General features: G+C 46.2%; 1 protein-coding gene across 1 annotated transcript in view; it reads left to right on the top strand.

Annotated features, from left to right (window-relative positions):
- The first annotated feature begins 6,853 nt into the window (after positions 1 to 6,853).
- Positions 6,854 to 16,502, top strand: part of LOC136289162 (collagen alpha-1(VII) chain-like) — a 111,857-nt gene continuing 102,208 nt past the window's right edge. Inside the window, exon 1 of the mRNA XM_066182650.1 lies at positions 6,854 to 6,926. The gene's annotated coding sequence lies outside the window, so the exon portion shown is untranslated. The remainder of the gene's footprint in view (positions 6,927 to 16,502) is intronic.

The following is a 16,502-nucleotide window of genomic DNA, read 5'->3' as shown; positions in this document are numbered from 1 at the left end:
CTGAGGATTCCGTGCCAAAGAGTTCTTCCGCAGCTCGAAATAATAATAATAATTATTATTGAGAGGCTGGGAGAGCTGGGAATGTTGCCCTGGAGAAGGGAAGGATCCAGGGAGAGCTTCCAGAATGCTCAAGGGGCTCCAGCAGAGCTGCAGAGGGACAGGACACAGGGAATGGCCTCAGATTGCAAAAGGGGGAGTTTGGGTGGGATCTTGGGAAGGAATTCCTGGCTGGAATGGAATTGCCAGAGAATCCCTGGAATGTCCAAGGCCAGGCTGGACACTGGGGCTTGGAGCAGCCTGGGACAGTGGGAGGTGTCCCTGGACACTGGATGGGATTTAAGGTCCCTTCCCACCCTAAAAAAATTCCGTAATTCCATCGTGGGTGGAATTTCCAGTTGCAAGTTTTTCGTGGGATCCCCTCAAAATCATCTCTCCTTACTCTGTGATCGGTGGAAACCACGTCGACTCAGAAGTGGGAATTCCACCCTAGAGATATTTCCTTTTCAATCCGTTTTGGATCTGAATCACGCCCTGGTCTCTTTTTTTTTTCCACCTTTGAATACCGCGGGTGTGAAATCCCATGAAGAAACCCCCAGGAGCCACAATCACTCCAAGAACGAAGCGCTGCTTTTTTTTGTGACTTTAAACCTTTTGCAGCTCCTCTGCTGCTCAGAGCTCCTAAAGACGGGGAAAACTGACAGAATTATCCTTTTTTTTCTTCTTTTTTTTTTTCTTTTGGCTCACTGAGAGAGTTTTGGGGCTCTCTGACTCCAAACTGGAGATCCCAAGGTTTCAAATTCTCACCTGGGGAGAGATTGATTCAATTTAAGATTGATTGGAGCTCCAGGACTCAAAAACTTAGAAACTGAAGCAACAAGAGCCAGAAATTTTTTTGGAGAGACCCTGGAAACCCAAAAGTTTTTATTTATTTATTTTTTTTTTTTGGCTGAGCTCTTGCTCTGTGTTTAACCGGAGTTCACTGTGCCCACACCTGACACAAAATAATTTGGTGTTAAATTAAATAATTTTAAAAATAATCCTGACCCCTCTCTAGGTAGAAACCCTCCGAGTGGCTTCCCTGATCTTCCATCGAGCCTTTTTTAATCGGTTCATTATTAATTAAAAAGCACAGTGGGTCGTTAGCAGGAAAACAAAGCAAATTTCTGGGTTTTCCTGGCACTTTTTTAAATATTCCCAGGTTTTCCTGCTTCCATCCCCTCAGTTCTGCACAGGTCAGGATGATGGATTTGTTTGGGGTTTTTTTTTTTTTTCCCCTCTTCCCTTATCAGCTCTTGCTGCTTTTGGGCCTTTTTAATTTTGCTTTCTTGGAGCTTCCAAGGGAGGCTTTTTTGGGGGGGAATTGAGGTGGTTTTGTTGCCACAAAAAAAAAATGCAGCAAAAAATTTTTTAAAATTGGATTAAAGCCACACCATAAATCGGTGTTTTTGAAGTTCTCCAAAATGTCATCTCTGGGAGCTTTTGGGTTTTTGGGGGTTTTTTTTTTTGGCCATTTCCTCCCATCCTGTCGCTTATTCCTCGGGAGAAGAGCTTGAATCCCACCTGGCTCGGAGAGAGATTGAATGATAAAATTCACTGCCAATAAAGTTAAAATCAAATTCGTTCTTAACTCAGGTCACGTCAATCCTGTGGCATCCGAAGAAATGGCAAAAAATGATGTTAGAAAACAGAAAAAATTAACGTATGTATTAACATATCTAAATATTAATTACATATTTAGATATATAATATTATATTTTATTATATACATTAATTTATTATTACATACAATGTATGTTTTATATAAATAAATAATATAAATACGTAATTTTTTATATATCAATAAAAGTCATTGAAGAATTCGCCTTCACTGTTACAAATCTGGGGCTCTCCGAGCTTTGGGATAAGCCCTGGCAGCAATTTGAGTTCCTGACTTCTGGAATTAAGGAAAAAAAAAAAAAAAACAAAAAACCAGGAATTGTGGCCCCTCGGGATGTTGGGTGAAGGATCAGGAATCTTTCAGCTGTGCCCAAGAACCACAATCGGAGTGATCAGGGAGAAAATGGGAGCAGGGAATTCACAATCCCAGATTTTTTATATTTTTTTTGGTAGTTTGCCGCTTTTCCCAGCCCCGATTCCACAAAGAATCGATTTTTGGTCTTTTTTTTTCTGGGTGCAAACTCACTGATGAAGGAAACCAGGCAGAGCTGGTTTGTCCTGTGTGGAAAATAATTAAAAAAAAATAATCTGATTTTATCTCCAGGAAATCATTTTTTTAAACCTGTTAAATGAGGGCAAAATGTGATAAAACACCAGGAAACGTGACTGTGACATGGAGAGGCTGTGGGAATTCCATCCCTGGATGGGGCACCTGGAATGACCTGGATTTTCTCTTTTCTTTCTCTCTGTGGTTTTAGGAGCTGAGAGAAGACGAATCCTGATGATTTTTATGGCTTTGGAGCGCCTTGAAGATTCCCGGGTTTTAGCGGGATTTAACAACTCAATAAAAAACTTGGGGGGAAAAAAAAAATGCGCTGAAACATCTCAAAATGATTTTCCTGAAACGCCCAGATCCCTCCCCTGGCTCCTCTCCTTCCCGTTCCCGTGTCTGAATCCCATCCTGCTGCTTTTCCCAGAGAAAAATGAAAAATTCCTGTGGGATTTGGCTCTGCAGACAAGGCTGGACTTGTCCTCCCTTCCAGGCAATTATTCCCTGAATTCCCCCTCAGGATAAAAAAAAAAAAAAATAAAATAAAATTGGAACCAGTTGGGAAATGATACCCAGGGGGTGAATTTGGGGGGTTTATTTGGGGGTCTCTTCCCTGGTTTTCATCCCAAATTTCTGGGAAATGGAAGTTTCTGGGTTTTAGTGGGATTTGGAATGCTGAGTTGGATTTTATATTTTATTTTATTTTATTTTATTTTATTTTATTTTATTTTATTTTATTTTATTTTATTTTATTTTATTTTATTTTATTTTATTTTATTTTATTTTATTTTATTTTATTTTAGGGATTTTTTGCCCTCAGCTCTTCGGCGCCCTGTCATTAATTCCGTTTTTTTAGTGGCTTTAGGTGGGGGAGACTCTCCCACAAGATTCCCAGAGCAGCTGTGGCTGCCCCTGGATCCCTGGAAATATCCCAGGACAGGGTTTGGAGCAGCCTGGGATAGTGGGAATTGTCCAGAGGGTGGAACTGGATGAGTTTAAGGTCCCTTCCCACCCCAAACAATTCCAGGATTCCTCCACAGCCAAGGACACAAACAGAGACTCGGCCACATCATGAGGGGGAAAAAAAAAAAAAAAATAGGGAACAAATCCTGGGATTTGGATTTCTCCCCGTTATTTTTATTGCTGTGAGTATTTATGGGGAGAAAAAAAAAATTAAATCCTTTTTTTTGGTGCCTGGATCCCAAACTGATCCAACTGATCTCCTGTCCTAAATCCCTCAGCTCCAAAACTTCCCATCTCAGCTCCTTCACCCTTTTCTTTTTTTTTTTGGGAATGTGAACAACAGGAATTCCAGCGCTACGACCCCACTTCCACTGGAAATGCCCCAGCCCCTGGAATTTTGCAGCTGGAGGAATTTTTTCCTTCATCTCTTGGGAGGATTTTGTGGTTGTTGGCTTTAAATTCCCACTGTCTGTGTTCTGTCACCTAAAAAATTGCCCAAATAAACTCCCGGGATATTTTTGGGCGCTTTTGAAGGGCGGAGTGTCTCTCCTCTCCTTAAATTGTCGCGTTCTTGGGATTATTTATTCCATCAAAAACTTCCAGCTCCCAGAGATTTTCCCCGGAATTCCAGTTATTTTCTAGAATACGTCTCTTTTTTTGTTGTTGATTTTTTTTTTTTTGGAGATTTCCTCAACTCAGCATTCCAGAAATTATCCCTGTTTCTCTGGATGGAGAGGAGAAATTCCTGCTATCCCAAACTTTTCATTTTCCAACGAGATCCAGGAGATTTTTTTTTCTTTTTCACTCCTGGATTTTTTCCCAGAGTTTTTTTCCCTTGGTCCAAAGTTCCAGGCTCCTTTTCTCCTCATCAATTCTTAAAGTTCTCCCCAATTTTTTATTCCTTTTATTTTCCTCTGCCAAGTTTTTTCGGGGGGTGGGAATGAATTCCAAGTTTTTCCCGCCGCTCCAGCTGCCTGTGTGTGTGTTGGAACTTGTCAAAAATAGTAAAGCCTACAAACTCCGGGCATTTTTTGGGGGGGAAAATATGAAATAATTCTTTTTTTTATTATTATTTTAAGCCCTCTCCCCCGTTCCTCCTCCTCCTCCACATTCCTTAAGGTTGTTAAATTTGACATCCCTGTAAATGAGCTGGAAAAACTCCAACCTGAAGGGCTTTTCCCTTTGGAAAACCTCCCTGAAATCGGATTTGTCTCTCCGTGCTTCAGGCAAGCGACTTTCCGGAGGTGATTGATGGGAATCTTTTCCATTAAAATTCCCTAAAAACGTGCAAAGAGGAGAAAAAAAAAATTATAATTTTTAACTGTTTCTTTTTTCCTTATCCAGAAAGCGAATCAGAGCCATCTCTATCCAAACATGTTTGGATTTGGAATTTTGTTTTTGCCTTCAGTGGGATCCAAGGGAACCATCCCTAAAATGTTTTTCTCTGGGCTTTGTGTCCTTTTAAAAATTTTTTTCTCCAACTTTTTCTGCTTTTGGCTCCCACATTTGGGGAATTACGAGCTCCTCCCAACCTCATGGAACCAAACTTTTGTTTCAGAGCACTGCAGGACATGGAGGATTTGGAAAATTTGGGAATTCGAGCTCTTCCCAACCTCATGGAACCAAACTTTTGTTTCAGAGCACTGCAGGATGTGGAGAGGTTTGGAAAATTTGGGAATTCGAGCTCTTCCCAACCTCATGGAACCAAACTTTAGTTTCAGAGCACTGCAGGATGTGGAGAGGTTTGGAAAATTTGGGAATTCGATCTCTTCCCAACCTCATGGAACCAAAATTTACTTTCAGTCCACTGCAGGACATGGAGAGGTTTGGAAAACTGGACTTCCCTGTCTTTTTGGAAGAAGTTCCATGGTCCAGCAAAGACTTTTGGAATTTTCCGTGAGGAACCTGTGGGCTCCAACAAACTTTCGGGATGCTGCTCCAAGGGCTGGAAAACTTCTCCCACCCCATCCTTTCCCCGTGGTTCTTCTCCGTCTCCTCCTGCCTTGCTTTGTCCCGCTTTTCCTTGACTCCAGGAAATTTGCTCAGAGAACGGACGTGGCATCAAAATCCCGATTTCTTGCTCCCCTCTCATCCCCTCCCGTTGTGGGGGTCTAGGAGAGGTCATTCCGTGGGATTTGGGCTCCCGGATCAGTGGATGGACAGTTTATTCCATGGTTAATTATTCCTCTTCAAGTGTCCATGAATTAATCCATTTCTTCATAAATTACTCAATTTTTCCATAAGTAACTCCGGTTGTCCATAATTTATTCTAGTTGTCCATAAATTACTCCATTTCTTCACAAAATACCTCCATTTTCCCATAATTTACTCCAGTTGTCCATAAATTACTCCGGTTTTCCATAAATTACTCCATTTTTTCATCAATTACTCCATTTTTTCATAGATACCTCTTTTTTCCCATTATTTCTTCCATTTTTCCATCCATTACTCCATTTTTTCCATCAATTACTCCATCTTTCCATCAGTTACTCCCCTTGTCCATAAATTACCTTTTCCCCCTCGGCTCCCGGGGTTTCCCCGCAGCTCAGCCTCGAGGGAATCCTATTTTCCTCCATGGATTTTCCAGGTTTTTTTCCAGCCTCCACAGGCACTCCAGGGCTTTCCAGGTCGTGGTGGTTTTGTGTCATTTGGGATGTATTCCCAAGCAGTTCTCCCAGATTTTAAAAACCCAAATCATGGAATCACGGAATGATTTTGGTCGGAAACGACCTCCAGGATCATCAAGTCCGACCCTGAATATCCTAAATCACGTTGTCAAGTGTCACATCCAGGTTTTTTGGGTTTTTTTTTTTGGACACTTCCAGGGATGGAGGCTCCACCATTTCCCTGGAAAACCTGTCCCAATTCCTGACCACTCTACCACTGAAGGAATTTTTTCCCAAAATCCAACCTGAACTTCCTCCGGCACAACTTGAGGCCTTTTCCCCTCATCCCATCACAAGATCCCTGGGGAGAACAGGCCCAACCCAAAACCTCCTTCCCGGGAATTTTGGGATTTTCCTCGTGCAAGAATTGAGTGGCAGCAAATGAAACGAAGGACTGAGGTTGGAAATCGAGGAGAGGAGATAAAAAACCTGTGGAAGTCTTCACCACAGGACTGGGAGAATGTTAAAAAAAAAAATCCAATTATTTAAAAATTTAAAGATTCCCAGAAGGTTGGCGAATTCACATCCCAACCCAAAACCTCCTTCCAGGGAATTTTGGGATTTTCCTCGTGCAAGAATTGAGTGGGCAACAAATGAAACCGAGGGTTGAGGTTGGAAACCGAGGGGAGGAGATAAAAAGTGGGATTAAAACTTGTGGAAGTCTTCACCACAGGACTGGGAGAACATTTTTTAAAAAAATTAAATTATTAAATAATTTAAAGATTCCCAGAAGTTCCTGCAGGGTGGTGAATGGAAACACATTCCCAGGTGCATCCAGGAGTTTTGGATCCCTGGATCATGGAAGGACGGAGCTGTCTCCACGTGGTTTTCCTGCTCTTTCCCTCATCCCTCGCTCCCAACATCTGCTGCTTTTGCAGGAATTATTTCCCTGGCACCAGCTGCAGCTCCCTGGCAGCACCAGAGGCAGCAGGGTTGACTCCCAGCTCCTTGATTTTTTTCCGGGAATCTGCAGGATTTTTCAGCGTGTCCCCGGAGTGCTCAGCTCCCTTTTCCATCTCCGGCGAGGATGAAACGTCTCAAAAAGGCCGAATTTTGGATGCTCCCCTTTCCTTTTGTCTCCCGTGGAGCAGGTGAGTGACAAATGGGAGAAACCTCTGGAAAAACGGGGGAAAAAAACTCTGTTGTAATCCCTGCCCTCCAAAGTGAGGACACGAGATAAGGTTGGGATTCTGAGCCTGATTTAAATTCTAAAAAAAAAAAAATTTAAAAAAAAAATTATAAAGGAGGGAAAATGAGATTTATTTTATATTTTGTTACTGGGGGGTGTTTTATTCTGTGACCTTCTCATGAATTTTCAGGCTGGTAAATCCGACTGGGAGCAAAAAAATTCCTGGAAAGGGACAAAAAAAAAGATGTCTGTGAAGTTCCTTGAATATTCTTTGGGACGCTTGGATTCTGGGGGATGATGCAAATTTAGGGATAATTTGCCTCCCTCCTCGCATTAAATCAAATCCCGCAGCTTCACAGTTACAGGGAAGATAAAATCTGAAGTGGAGGCTTAAAAATCTCATCCGTAGGAGTGGCTCTGGTTATTTTTAGGGATCGCTGGCTGTTTTTTCCGTTGGATAAATCGGAATTCCAAGCTGGCAGCAGTTGGGGGGGTCCTGTGGCCTGGCTGGGGTGGGTGATTTTTATCCTTCTCCACTTATTTCTCTTCCAAAGAAAATGGCTCAGCTGATATTTTTCCGTGGCAAAAATGGGATTTTTTTTTTTTCCCCCCTCCCCTCTCTTTTCCATCTAATTCCCTGTGGAACAGCCCCGAATTTCATCCCATGGAAAAAAAACCCCAAAATATCAAACCCCCAGGACGGGCTGGTGACAGAGGCCACCTTTTCTCTGTTCAGAAAAATGCAGGCAAGAAAGCAAAAAAATTATTATTTTTTTTTATTATTCCCACCATTCTTTTCCCTTTCCGATTCTTTTAATCCTGGCAATATTAATATTAGCGAATGTTATTAATATCCTAACAACATTAATATTATCAATACCCTGATAATATGAATATTACTATTAATACCTTGATAATATTAATATTATTTCTTTGAGGCCAGACTGGAGGTGGCACTCAGTGGCTCCAGGCTGGTGACAAGGTGAGGATTGGGCACAGCTTGGACTCTGTGGCCTCGGAGGACTTTTCCAACCTAAATAATCCCGGAATTCTGTGGAATGTGATCCAGAGGATCCCCTCCAGAGCTCTGGGAAACTTGGCAGGGTGAAAGGGAGAGATTTTATTTTGGCGGTGAGCAAAGTGAGACCTGAGGAGATGAACCTTCTGGAAGTTCCTTAGATGCTTCCAACCGGGAATTCCGTGCTTGGGATGGGGATTGGGATCCACGGCTTAAACCTGAGGGTTTCCCATCCCACGTCACTTCCCAGCCTGTTGGAGTCCAGGGCACGGGGAAAAACCCCCAAACTGCCCTGGGGGACGCCAGGAAAGCATCGCCTTTGACCTTAATCCATGGGGAAAAACTGCCAGCACTTACGGAGGAAAAGAGAACAACAAAAATTCAAATTAGATAGTGGCTTAGTTTGTCACGGGGTGAAAATCTGTAGTTTGGGGTTTTTAGAGTGGGAATAAATAGGAGCAAGACGGAGAATTTTGGGCGGTGTCCTAAGTTCTTCTTCTTCTCCTCCATCTTCTGCCGTGACGGTGGCACGGAGACATTGGTAGAACGTGGGTGACGCAGAAAATCGCGCGCCCAGGATTGGTAGCGGTTATTGCTACGAAGTTGTAAATTTATTTTGTGAATATCTACAAAACCCACGAGAATATTTTATTCACAAAATAAAAATCGGTGCAAAATTCGTAAATAAATTCGCAAAATAAATTTGGTACGTTCCAAGAGTTGATTGGATTAGAAACTTTCAAGAGACCTCGAGCGCCAGGTCTGGTGTCCTTGGCAGCGGTGTCATTCAGTGCCTGGTGCGAGGCGGCGCGCAAAACTTTTGAGATAAAAATTTAATAAAAAACTTTTAAGACCGAGCTGGAAGTTCTGCTCATCTTCTAAATCCTGGCACGGGACTTTGAAAGGAAAAAAGAAAAACCCTAATTAGGGGGATCTTGGACTCGAAATACGAGACCAGCCTTTCTCCAGGGACAGAGGTGGCTGACGCCTCCCGGAACTTCCATCCGAATATCCTGGGAATTTAGAGGAGGCTCTGAGGTCTGGGAATGATCAAGCCGGGAATAAACGCCATCCCAAAAAAAAACCCGCCAGAAATCGGTGCTGGATTGCCACCAAAATTGCGACCAAAAAAATTCCCAACGCGTGGAATTGCAAATCCCATCCTTTCCTGGAGCTCACGGGGCAGAGCAGGCTGGGGAAAAAAAAAAAAAACAAAAACTTGGGAAGAGGTGGGAAAATGGTCTGAATTCCTCAGTTTCAGCAGTGAGGGAAGCTTTGGACAGCAGCAACTTGGAAATGGTTCTGCGTCAGCAGCTCCTCTGCTGGGGGATTTTTTTGGGGGAGGGATGTGTTTTAGGATGTTTTTAGGAGCTGGAATCCCGTTGGGTTTTGGGATGGGAATATCTACACGCGCTGGATTTCCGAAAGTGGGAATGGATCCCGTGGAAAGCTTCAGCCGTTTCTACTCTTCTGGTTTTCTGTCTTGAGTTAAATTTTGGGGTTTTTAACAGCAGGATTTTGACTGGGTTTGTCCTGCTCCCAGTTTGGGGTGACCCAGCCTGCGGAGCGATCCCTGACCTGTGGGAATGGGATGAATCCAGGCCTCGTTGGATGGCTCAAAAATCACAAATTCCCATGAATTTCCCTCTTGGTTTTTTTTTTTTTTGCCGTCTTGCTCCCCACAGGGATCATCCCAGGAGGAACGTGCTCCAGGACTGAGGGCACGACCTTTTGGCCTCAAAAGCGTTGGGAGGAGAAGCCACGATTGGGTTGGGAAACGGAAAAATTGGGAAGTTTGGATCTCAGGCCGCTCCTGTGACCAAGCTGAGGTGGCTTTTTCATCCCTGGCAAAGTTTTTTGTCACCTGTCCCACCGTGGAATTGCCACCAGTGGAGCTCTGGGGCTGGCAGCAGCACGTCCCAGCCTGGAAATCCCAGAATCCCGGGATCACTGAGGTGGGAAAAGCCCTCCAAGGTCATCCAGTCCCCACCTTGTCCCCAGCCCTGAGCCTTGGAATTCCCACATCCAGGAATCCCTCCAGGGATGGGCACTCCAAACCTCCCTGGGCAGCCCCTTCCGATTCCCATCAACCCTTTTCCATGTGGAAATTCCTGTTCCTGGAGCTGCTCCCTCCGGATCCCACGTTGGGATGTTTTCCCTGATTCCTAAATTTCCCCTCCATTTCTGGTCTAAATCTGCTTTCATTTCCCACCTTGAAACATTCCCAGCGAAATCCCGCACCTTCCGAATGAAAAACCCCCTCTCCCAGGGTGATTTCGCTCCCCCTAAACTGAGAAACCCCAAAAAGGTCCTCGGTGCTCCAGAGGAGATCCTTGATGGATTTGAATTTTTCCAATTTTTAAATGAACTGGGTGGATGCTCCAAAGGAGATCCTGAAGGGATTTTTCTTTTCTATTTTTTTTTTTTTTAAAGGAAGCTGGTGAAGGGTGGGAATGTTTGGAATTGTTTGCCTCGACACTTGGATGAGATGTCACCTCTGGCTCCTCCCTGGAACTCAATTCCCTGCAATCCGGCCGCGCTTGGATTCACTCTGGAGAGTGGAATCTCCAAAAAACCTGAGCAGGGCACCAGGACTGGTCCCATCTCCTCATTCCTTAATTAATTTTCCAAAGGTTTGGAGCAATCCCCTCCTGCCAGACCACGTCACTGCTCCAAGGGGCGGCTGCTTTTTTTTTTTTTTTTTTTTTTTTTTCCCCTGGATAAAATCCTTGGGTTTCTCCAGGTGTTTTTGGCTGGAAAAGGAGCAAGTTTGGGCGTGGCCATAAATTAATGAAAGGCTGAAAGGTGTCTGTGGGGAGAACCAGTTACACCAGTGGTGGGCAGGAGGACACTTCCCATAATCCCATTGACACCCCTGCTGTGGGGTTGGTCATTCCAAGCCGTTCCATATCCGTGTTTTCCATTAAAAAAAAAAAATGGAGGGAAAGGGATTTTTTTTTTTTTTTTAATATGGATATAGTGACAGGACACAGGGAATGGCTTCCCACTGCCACAGGGCAGGGCTGGATGGGATCTTGGCAAGGAATTCCTGCCTGGGCTGGAATTCCCAGAGCAGCTGTGGCTGCCCCTGGATCCCTGGAATGTCCAAGGAAGGATTGGAGCAGCCTGGGTTAGGGAAGGTGTCCCTGTCCCTTCCAGCCCGTTCTGGGATTCTAAACCCACCTTTGCTGGGTTTTCCACGGAGCAAAGCGGCAAAAAAATGGGAGAGTCCAGCAAGGAGAACAGCTGGGAACACGATTTCCGACCAGGGCAAAAGCCACTCCAGCCATCTGGGGGCCGAATTTATCAAACAAGAGTCTTTATCTCAGAGATAAGAACCATCCTGGGAGCTGGAAACCCTAAAAGCTCCTCAGGGCTGAGCGAGGCCTCGTGGAGCATCGTCCCTCCAGCTCTGCTTGGCCTCTCTCATCCCAAAAAGTCAATTTTGGGGCTGCCCCGGCCGCTTCCGAGGCCTCGGGAAGAACGAGGGGACAGAAACAGGGGCTGGGGGCCTTGCTGGTGTTTTTCCAGAGGGGCTTTTGGCATCGGAAAACGCTGCTGGACCTTTCCCAGTTTTTATCTCATGGGTGAGGCGTGGCTGCCAGGGTTTTTAGCTCAGTGTGAAGCCTGGATTCCAGCAGACGGAAAACCCTTCCCTCTCCAGAGGGGTTGGCACTCCGGGAAAGCGGCGACTGCACGTGAATGTTCCTCTTTGTTTGCTCCCGAATATTCCTGATTGCTCCAGGAGCTGCTGAGGAGCCTGGCCTGGAAACCTCCCAAATTCGCTTCAGCACCGTTTATTTTTGTGGTTTTCCATTTGGCCTGAGTTTAATGTTTCCCCATCCTGGGATTTTTTTTTTTTTTGGTTTGGTTTTTTGTTTGTTTGTTTGGTTTTTGTTTTGGGTGTTTTTGTTGTTGTTGTTGTTTTGGTTTGGGGGGGTTTTTGTTTGTTTGTTTTTGGGGGTTTTTGTTTGGGCTTTTTTTTTTGGGGGGGGGGGGGTTAATTTTTTTTTTTTTAACAATTAAAGAACTCGTTTTGTTCTTCATCCCCTGCCCCGGGTCTTTGCTGGAGCCTGTTTGACTCCAGGGTTTGGGAGTAAAAACACAAGAATCGCTCAGCTCCAGGTGTTCCCATCACACCTGTCAAGAGCCCAGCATGAAAATTCCACATGGCCAGAGCCCAGATCCATGGGGAAAGGTGACCCATCCCAACATTTTTGGGCAGGGACACCTCCCACTGTCCCAGGCTGCTCCAAGCCCCATTTTCCAACCTGGACTTGGACATTCCAGGGACCCAGGGGCAGCCACAGCTGCTCTGGGAATTCCGCAGGGTTAAACCCCGCCGGACCCGGGTTAAAACCGCAGCTCCTCGTCCCGCAGAGTTTTGAGCACTCCCCAAAACATCAGCTGGAGCCCCCGATCCCGCCGGGAATTGCGCTGGGAGCCGCATAAACCCCTCCCGATCTCCCCACGCCGGGTTTGGGAGCGCGTTCGGGGGCTGAATGCAGCTCCGATTGCAATTAATCCCATTCAGCTCCCTAACGAGGCATTCGGGATGCCGGCGGGGTTTAATTAGGCTCGGTTGTTAAGCCTGAGTTTACGGAGCGCTCCTCTGGAGAACGGGATCGGATCCCCAAAACTGGAGCCGCCCTGGAGAGCTTGGAGGCAAAAAAATGATCCGAAAGGGAAGGGGAAAAAAAAAAAAAAAAAAAAGTGGATATTTACGGTCAGGAAGCGGTTAATTCCTGGGATTTTCTGCCGGAGTGGGGGAACCGAGTGATTTCCCTGCAGGCTCAGGCCGGGAAGAGCAAAAAAAAAACCAAAATTCCACCTCTCCCAGCTTTTAAACCCGGGGATGTTTGAACACCTGGAGGCTGCCGGGTTGATTTAAATCTCTTCTAGCAGCTGTTGGAGGCGCTGGTTTATTGTCGGGGCTGCGCTGATCCTCTGGCTTCACCTGGAGCCGGGCGGGGCTGGGATTCCCTGGAATTTTTTTTTCCCTTCTCAAGCCCAAGCGTTCACCCTGGAGGCTCCTGGTTTTCCTTTTTTTCCTCCGTCCTTGACCTTTTTGGCCCGCGTAGCTCCTGGCCGGAGGATCTTTAGGGACCCACCAGGGCGAGATCTGCTCTTCATCAGCTCTGGAATTCCCGGGACCCCGGGCACGGAAATCCTCGGTGCAGATCCCCTGCAACGAGCAGGAGAACTCCTGGGTTCGGGGGATGTGGGGGCTCTGATTCTTCCTATTTTATTTTATTTTATTTTATTTTTTCCTGAGCTGAAATCTCCTCTGTGTCATGGGAGCTCCTGGGGTGGCTGGATTGGGGTTTTCCCAGTGGCTGGAAGCTGCCTTGGGATGCAGCTCCGGATTTACCTGCAGGAGGAGGTTGGAGCTGAGGGGAGAATTCAGATTTATTCCCGGGATTCTGTTTGGAGCCGGGGGTGAGAATTCAGATTTATTCCCGGAATCCTGTTTGGAGCCAGGAGTGAGAATTCAGATTTATTCCCGGGATTCTGTTTGGAGCCGGGGCTGAGAATTCACTTTTATTCCTGGGATCCTGTTTGGATCCAGGGGTCCCAGGACGGTGAGAATTCAGATTTATTCCCAGGATCCTGTTTGGAGTTGGGTGTCTCAGCAGGGTGAGAATTCAGATTTATTTTTGGAATCCTCTTTGGAGCCAGGAGTGAGAATTCAGATTTATTCCCAGGATCCTGTTTGGAGCCGGGAGTGAGAATTCAGATTTATTCCCGGAATCCTGTTTGGAGCCAGGAGTGAGAATTCAGATTTATTCCTGGGATTCTGTTTAGAGCCGGGGGTGAGAATTCAGATTTATTTTTGGGATCCCATTTGGATCCGAGGGTCCCAGGAGGGTGGGAATGCAGATTTATTCCCGGGATCCTGTTTGGAGTTGGGTGTCCCAGGAGGATGAGAATTCAGATTTATTCCTGGGATCCCGTTTGGATCCGAGGGTCCCAGGAGGGTGGGAATGCAGATTTATTCCCAGGATCCTGTTTGGAGCCAGGAGTGAGAATTCAGATTTATTCCCGGAATTCTGTTTGGAGCCAGGAGTGAGAATTCAGATTTATTCCTGGGATTCTGTTTAGAGCCGGGGGTGAGAATTCAGATTTATTCCCGGAATCCTGTTTGGAGCCAGGAGTGAGAATTCAGATTTATTCCCGGGATTCTGTTTAGAGCCGGGGGTGAGAATTCAGATTTATTCCTGGGATCCCATTTGGATCCGAGGGTCCCAGGAGAATGAGAATTCAGATTTATTCCCGGGATCCTGTTTGGATCTGGGGGTGAGAATTCAGATTTATTCCCGGGATCCTCTTTGGAGCTGAGGGGAGAATTCAGATTTATTCCTGAGATCCCATTTGGATCCGGGGGTCCCAGGAGGGTGGGAATGCAGATTTATTCCCAGGATCCTGTTTGGAGTTGGGTGTCTCGGGAGGATGAGAATTTAGATTTATTCCCGGGATCCAGTTTGGAGCTGAGGGGAGAATTCCGATGTATTCCCGGGATCCAGTTTGGAGCCGACCTCCCTCCACCAGGAATCCCCATGGAACGTGTCCCACGCATTCCCCGCCCACCTCACCCAGAGTTTTTGGGGTGGTTTTTGGGGTGGTTTTTGGGGTGGTTTTTGGGGTGGTTTTTGGGGTGGTTTTTGGGGTGGTTTTTGGGGTGGTTTTTGGGGTGGTTTTTGGGGTGGTTTTTGGGGTCGTTTTTGGGGTCGTTTTTGGGGTGTTTGAACCTCAAACCTGCCTCGGTTTCTCTCTGCTTCCCAATCTCCTGACCCGGGAGACGATTCCTAAGAAACCTCAGCTGCTGGGAGGTGACACCAATCAGGATTTCGTTTGTGATGCCCTCACTCGATCAGCCCCCCCGGCAATGTCAGACTCCGAAATTTGAACCATAAATCAGTTTTTCACCCCGCTCCCGGTGTTTTCCACCCTCTCCAGGTGCCGATACCTGGAGTTTTTTTATCTCCCCGGGGACAAACTTCTCCCCCTTTTCCCTGCGCCGGCCCCTTTGCCTTGCGAACATCCCAGTTCTTTTTATTATCATTTTATGTCCACGAGGCAATAAAAAAATGAAAGAAAAAAAAAAAAAGAAAAGAAAACTTTTAATTTTTTGAATTATTTTTTTAAAATTCGACTTAATGATCAAATAATAATTTAATAGCAATATAATGATTAAATCATTTAATTTTCAAGCTATTTTCAAAATAGCTTAAATCTGAGATATAATAATTATTATAAAAATAAAATAATTATCTTAATGTTTTATTTTATTAAAGTAGGAATTCTTTTAATAATTCTATTCAAAACAATTATTTTAATTAAATTTTAGGGGGTTTTTAAATTTTTTTTTTTTTTAAATTTGAAATTTTTTTCCCAATATTTGAAATTTTTTTTCCCCCTTTCTCTCCCCCTCCTTTTCTCCATTCCCGCATTCCTGCCCGGAGCGTGCGGGGTGGCATCTCCTGCCCCTCCATCCCCAAAGGGGGGGACACGCCTGGAGCAGCCCCTCCTCCTCCTCCTCCTCCTCCTCCTCCTCCTCCTCCTCTTCCCGCCCCATAACTCCGGGAGTTTTCCCCCAGCCTCGGGAAGTTTTCCTCCGCCGCGGATTCCCGCTGGAAGGATCCCCGAAAAGCCGAGGAGGGGGCGGCTTGGCCCGGGTGAGCACCAGGGGAAAATCTGTCCGTCCGTCCGTCCGTCCGGGGTTTGGGCTCCGTTTTGGGGCTGTTTGGGGGTTTTTTGGGTTCGTTTTGGGTTTTTTTTTCCCCGCTTTTCAGTCTCAGGTTGCAGTGAAAGAACTGCGGAGGGGAAGGAGGGAGAGGGGCCGCGGGAGGAGGAGGAGGAGGAGGAGGAAGAGGAAGAGGAGGAAGCAGCAGCTCCCGAGGAGGAGGAAGCAGCTGGTCCCGAGGAGGAGGATGAGGAGGAAGAGGAGGGTGAGGAGGGAGCAGCTTCCGATGGGGAGGAAGAGGAGGCAGCAGCTCCTGAGGAAGAGGAAGGATGAAGAGGCAGCAGCTCCTGATGGGGGAATAAGAAGAGGAAGAGGAGGCAGCAGCACCTGAGGAAGAGGAGGATGAGGAGGATGAGGAGGAAGCAGCTCCCGGTGAGGAAGAAGAGGAGAGGGAGGAGGGAGCAGCTCCTAAGGAGGAGGAAGAGGAAGGTGAGGAGGGAGCAGCTTCCTGATGGGGAGGAAGAGGAGGCAGCAGCACCTGAGGAAGAGGAGGAAGAGGAGGATGAAGAGGCAGCAGGGGGGAATAAGAAGAGGAGGAGGAGGCAGCAGTTCTGGAGGAGGAGGAAGAGGAGGATGAGGAGGCAGCAGCTCCCGGGGAGGAGGATGAAGAAGATGAGGATGAGGAGGAGGCAGCAGCTTTCAAAGGGGAGGATGAGGAAGATCAGGAGGCAGCAGCTCCGGATGAGGAAAATGAGGAGGAAGAGGAGGATGAGGAGAGTGAGGAGGCAGCAGCTCCCTGATGGGGAGGAAGAGGAGGATGAGGAAGCAGCCGCTCT

Source organism: Chamaea fasciata, unplaced genomic scaffold (assembly GCF_029207755.1).
Source record: "Chamaea fasciata isolate MVZ Bird 193981 ecotype frontalis unplaced genomic scaffold, bChaFas1.0.hap1 SCAF_5, whole genome shotgun sequence".
NCBI lineage: Eukaryota > Metazoa > Chordata > Aves > Passeriformes > Sylviidae > Chamaea > Chamaea fasciata.
This window is presented reverse-complemented; position numbering and strand designations above follow the sequence as displayed.